The sequence below is a fragment of the Pundamilia nyererei genome, unplaced genomic scaffold (genome assembly GCF_000239375.1).
Source record: "Pundamilia nyererei isolate P.nyererei 1_Seehausen unplaced genomic scaffold, PunNye1.0 scaffold00749, whole genome shotgun sequence".
Taxonomy (NCBI): Eukaryota; Metazoa; Chordata; class Actinopteri; order Cichliformes; family Cichlidae; genus Pundamilia; species Pundamilia nyererei.
In genome coordinates this window covers 1-5,674 of record NW_005188150.1, presented here as the reverse complement: position 1 = coordinate 5,674, position 5,674 = coordinate 1, and the positions used below count along the sequence as shown (strand labels likewise).

The following is a 5,674-nucleotide window of genomic DNA, read 5'->3' as shown; positions in this document are numbered from 1 at the left end:
ATTCAAAATCAAATTTGGGATCATATTTTTTTTATCTTTGCAATGAAAATTTCTTTACTCCTTCTGTCTTTGCAGTTTACTTTCATTTTACTGGTTCTGCTGAGTCACTGGCCATTCCAGCAGAAACCTGTCATAAAGTCTCTGGTTCCTTTTTGCTGTGTGCGTCTTGTTCCTGCCCGTCACTTGTTATTTATCCTTGTAAAGAATAAGAAGTGACACTGGAGCGAGTCTTTATCCTCACAGTGCAGCGGTGGATTCAGCCTGTTTAAGGTAACTAACAATGCTAATGCTGAGGCCTGTTGCATGCACACACAGTGTTAGAGCAATGGCTGCAGCCCACAGCCTTTAAAATAGTGATTAAACTCCTGTCTGTAAGCAAAGTGTCATCAGACACTAAACTTTCAAACACTTGAGATTAAAATGAGCTGACAGCGAATCGTGCACACTTTCATTCTGAATGTAAAGTAAATGACCTGTGTAGTAGTTGTATCAGACCAGCACACAACAAACATGACAACCAATGAGAAGAATTTAGAAGCTCACAAGTTTTTCTTTCTTAAAGAACAGGCTCTGCTAATACTAGTGTGTGTGTCTGTGTGTATATTTTGTGGGTTATCTGTTCACATGTCTTAACTAGATTATTTCCCATTTAAAGAAACAAACAAAAGAACAACATGCATTAAATTATTTCATTGCAAGAATCTGACCCATAGTTCTCACTTTGCAAACACAGTCTGATTAAAGTGTTTGTTTACATGTGAACAACGTTAAAATACGTCTGTTAACAGTTATGTTTTTACAATCTCAACCTGATCACCATCCAGCAGGAGGAGCAGTGAGTCCTGAGGCTGTGCTACCAACCAGGATTTCATCTGATCCAGGTAACTTCAGGGTCTCTGTACTGCTGGGGTAAATCACCACGGTAACTTAATCAGATTGGAGATCAACAATACTGTAGTTTAGCTTTTTCTCTCACGCTGCTGATTTTATATAAAATACACAACATGTATTTTAACTTTACTTACTCAGTAAACCCTGGTTAAACTTAACAAACTGAGCTTTGTGTGACTGCTTATTCTGAACAACATTGTTGGGGTAAGATACTGTAGGTGTGCTGAACTCACTACAGACTTTACCTCAGATGTGTAACTTCTGACTCATAAATATGTGTTTCAATCTATGCAGTGTTTCAAAATTCAAATCAATTTGACCAAACGCAAAACCATTGTACTGATTTCTAAGTAATTTACACACAATTTACTGTCTGTTTCACAAGTCTGATCCTCATTTTGCTTCCTGTGAGCACACATGTCTAAAAATATGTGTACTATTTTTAACTGCCCAAGACGCAGAGATCTATGGGACGCTGTTTGTAAAGTGAGATATGCTGAAATTAACTGAAAATGTTTTCCACATTTAGCTCAAAAACCTACAAAAAATGTTTTTTTTGTCATTTTTACAACATTTAGTAAAATATTTGTAACTTTTCATATTTAAAACACAATTTTAAATGTGAAATCTAAATATTAAATTTTAAATCTAAATGTTAAACGTGGTCAGGTTGTGTCTGCTCTCCCCGTCACTTCTCACCGCCATGAGCTGCTTCACTTCTTGCCTACAAGCATGTCCAGTGATTTAGCTGCATAGATAACATAGCTTCACAGCTGACCTTGGCATCATCCACCAGCAGGGGAGTCCTGCCATACTCAGATTCATACCCTGGCCTGGGAGACTAGGTCTCGTCAGATAGGGAGAAGGTTCGCTCCACAAGAGGGGCATAATCTCCGCTAACCAATGGGACCTCGTCACTCTGGTTAGAGTGGGAGAAATTAAGGCCAGTGGAGGAAACGCATAAAGCAGAGCATGTGGCCAATTGTGAGCTAATGCATCGACCTCTAGCAGAGCCTCCTGGTCCCTCGGGGAGAAATACAGTGGACACTGAGCGTTCTCCATTGAGGCAAACAGGTTGACCTGTGACTGGCCAAAGCGGGTCCAGATTTGGGTCACCACATGTGGGTGCAGGGTCCAGTCCCCGTACTGCGGGTTCCCCTTGGACATTAAGTCTGCTCCCAAGTTCAGAGCTCCTGGAATGTGAGTAGCTCTCAGTGACAACAGATTGATGCTGCTCCACATGATCAGTCTGCGAGCCAGCATGTGCAAAGGAAGGGACCGTATCCCGCTCTGTCTGTTGATGTACGCCACAACAGTGGTGTTGTCTGTTCTGATCAGAACATGGCAGTTTCTTTAATGGGAAGAAAGTGTCTCAGTGCTAGAAATGCTACTAGCAATTCTAGCCAGTTTATGTGAGCACCCCCAGTTGCCGCTGTGGCACCCCAGCCCGTGAGACTCGCGTGCGTGGTCACCACCTTTCTGGCTGTGACAACCCCCAGTGACACCCCCTGAGTGAGAAATCTGGGATTTCTCCAACAGTGGAGTGCCACAGCACAGTCTGCTGTGACTCTGATATGGCGGTGAATATGGTGCTTTCGATTCAGTCTCAGTGATGCTACCCATGGCTGAAACTCCCTCATATGCAGTCTGCCAAGTGGAATGACCGCTAGTGAAGACGCCATTAATCCCAGCATCTGCAGGAGTCTTCTGAATGGGAGATATCTTCCCACCTGAAAAATGCCGGCATGTGTGCATTTTTTTTTATTCTGTCCACAGAGAGAGTCACTCTGTACAAGGTAGAGTTTAGAGTTATTCCTATGAAGGAGACGGTCCCAAAAAGGCCAGCGGGGTCAATACTTTCATCCAGAATGCCAGAATGCCAGTTCACCCTCTCCTGTAGGACAATGATGCTGAGAGCTCTGCCCGCCGCTTGTACTGCTGCTCTAGTGAGGTGGAGACACTGGTCCGTAACGACGGCCAGCTCTTCCCACGGCTTGCTAGCATCCGAGTTTGCAGCAGTCTGGTCCTGGAGCTCCGCCAAGTAGGCTAGCAGGAGCGAAGGGGCGAAGGGATGGACCAGATGACATGGAAAGTTTCTAGTTTGGGTGGAGATGAGATGCAACCAGATTCTCCACTGTGGGAATTTGGTAGATGCCCTTCTCTTTCATTCCAGCGCAGTCAAACGCCGCTGCTCCCTGCACGGGGTTGGGTGATGAAAATGGCTTTGCCCAGCAGCATGTGACCTGCGCCACGCATTCAGGGAAAAGTGGTAGTACCTGCTTAGTAGTGCGCTGTGCTTTGGGGAGCCTTTTACCCTCGTATTGTGAGGTGGAGTTCTCCATTGTCACAGTGGGCCATGGGATTGCCAGCTTTTCAGCTACCCATTTTGCAACATCAAATAACTCTATGCCGCGGGACTATGTGCTGGGGTTATCACAGTCGGCCCCTTGTGTCGCAGAATTACAAACAGAGGGGGCAAAGAAAACGTTGTCATCCTCGTCCGAGATGAGATGTTCCGACGCTCCCTCAGAGGTTTCCCTGAGTAGCTCGTCATTAACCTGAACGGAATCAGATAACATAGCTTCGCAGCTGATCTCGGCATCGTCCACCAGTGGGAGGACAATATCCATCTCATCCCCACAGCTGGTGCCTGGTGTGGCTGACTCAGGGTGCCTCATTGGTATGCTGATTTGAGATAGCTTTGGGTCCTTCTTTGACAGGCTAGGCTGACGGGCTAACCTTCAGCAAAGGCTTTTTAGGGTGTGTTCACATGAACCCAGTGTGGAAATAGCCACTTGGGCGTGTTGCAGCCCGAGGCACATCACACAAGCGTCATGTGTATCTGAACCTGAGATTTTGCAACCGCAGGGGCAAATTCTGGGCAGCGGTTTGCAGTCTGCCATATTAAGGAAGTTTGGTGTAGCTAGCTTGGAATGGCTGGACAGTTGACGCTGATATTTTTTCTTCTCTCGGTCGGGTAGCTATGGTGAGCTAGTATGACCTAGCTGACCTAGAGCGTTCCCCATAGTGAGACACCGAAACGAGTGTTTGAAAGAGAACGGACCCTCCGATGTTTTCAGCCAAATCGCTGGATGTGCAGAAGTGAAGCAGCTCATGACGGTGAGAAGTGACCATCAGGGGAGAACAGACACAATCTGACCACCACCAGCACACTTTTGCACCGGAGGATTTAGTAAAGCTTTTATTTTGGTATTTCCGTTGATCCGTACAATAAATTTTCATGTTAGCTAAATATTTAGTTTCCTGTAACATTTACATTTAATATTTAAATTTAAATAGATTTAAGATTTAGATTTAAATATAATATTTAGATTTAACATTTAAAATTGTGTTTTAAATATGAAATGTTGTAAAAACTGCCCCTAAAAAATATGTTTTTGTAGGGCTTTGACTTAAATGTGGAAAAATGTTGCCATTAATTTCAGGATGTTTCACTTTACAAACGGTGCCCCATAGAGATCACGTCACATGCCCACATTTCTGCTACTGTTAGCACTTTGTGCTCTCATCTAACATGTGATATCCTGTCATATCAGGTAATTCCTTCACACATTTGCTGAACATAAACATTTTGGAGGGTAAATAATCACTATTCATTGTTGGACGTACACATTTGTAAATCTTAGTTTATGTTTGTGGATCATATCAGAAGCTTTGGTAACACAAACTTCTTGTGTATTTTCAGTCGACTCAGCTTCTCTTTTAAACTATGTAACACTCTGAATTTGGGATCTGCAGGACAACCTGAGATGGATACTTGCAAATCTGTGATATTCTGCTGGATTCTGCTCATCTGCTTTTCACCGGCTGAATATGCAGGTGAGACCAGCAGGTATCACTGTGTCTACTGCTGGGAACTGAATTTCTTTCATTGTCACTTTATATATATACAATTTAGATTATTAAATTCAAAATAATTAAAAAGCTCATTTACACCATGTTCCCCCCTTATAGCACTTTTTGGTCTGCTGATAGAAGGAGGGACAGAGGGAAGTACTGAATAGTTGTTGCTGAGCTGAATATTTCATGGGAAGTTGACATAGCAACTTTTCCTGTATTTATCTCACACACATATTATGTGAGAATTGTAAAGAATGATCAAAAGGTAACAAAAATAGTACCAATAATCTTGATAATGATGATAATAAAGACAGGTTTGTGCGTATGTGCTGTTGGGCCAATGAGACTCACTGATGAGATAAAGTTAAATTGTGATTTTTTGTGACATTTACTTATTTAAAGTGTAATAACTTATTTTCAAATCGTCTTTAATACATGTAAGTTCCTACAGCTGGGCTTGATGCAGGAGTAGCAATAAGTCAAAGAAGCTGTCCACCTTTATAGTACCCCGACTTACAAAATTAACACGTTCCTGGGGGTCTTTCGTATGTCAAAATTTTCGTAAGTCGAAGCACCCATCGCGCCTTTTGAATGAACGATAGACTATAGGCTAATTGCTAATGGCAACAACAATACGTCGTTCAAGTGGAACAGCGAAGCCAAGGGGTTGTCACATGATTCGGAAGGCACTTACAGTCATTTTATAATGATTGTAAGTACATTTATCTTTTTCCACACACATCCACAGCTCTAGCAGACTGTGAACGCTAGTTGTTGATATAGATATAGATTAGATATAGATATATAGATATAGAATTCCCAGAAGTTTGCAGCTCTAATGTGGATAAAATTCCTCTAAGGTGAAAATAGTGGACACATATTAGCATTAAGGACGTGTCTTAAATGTAATTAATCAGTTTGT

The 5,674-nt window shown here is 42.5% G+C and overlaps 1 long non-coding RNA gene across 1 annotated transcript; it reads left to right on the top strand.

Annotated features, from left to right (window-relative positions):
• The first annotated feature begins 206 nt into the window (after nucleotides 1–206).
• Nucleotides 207–4,699, top strand: LOC102202394 (uncharacterized). Its single transcript, XR_312456.1, has 3 exons — nucleotides 207–270; nucleotides 825–881; nucleotides 4,651–4,699. It is a non-coding gene; the product is annotated as an uncharacterized LOC102202394 (long non-coding RNA).
• Nucleotides 4,700–5,674: the final 975 nt, after the last annotated feature.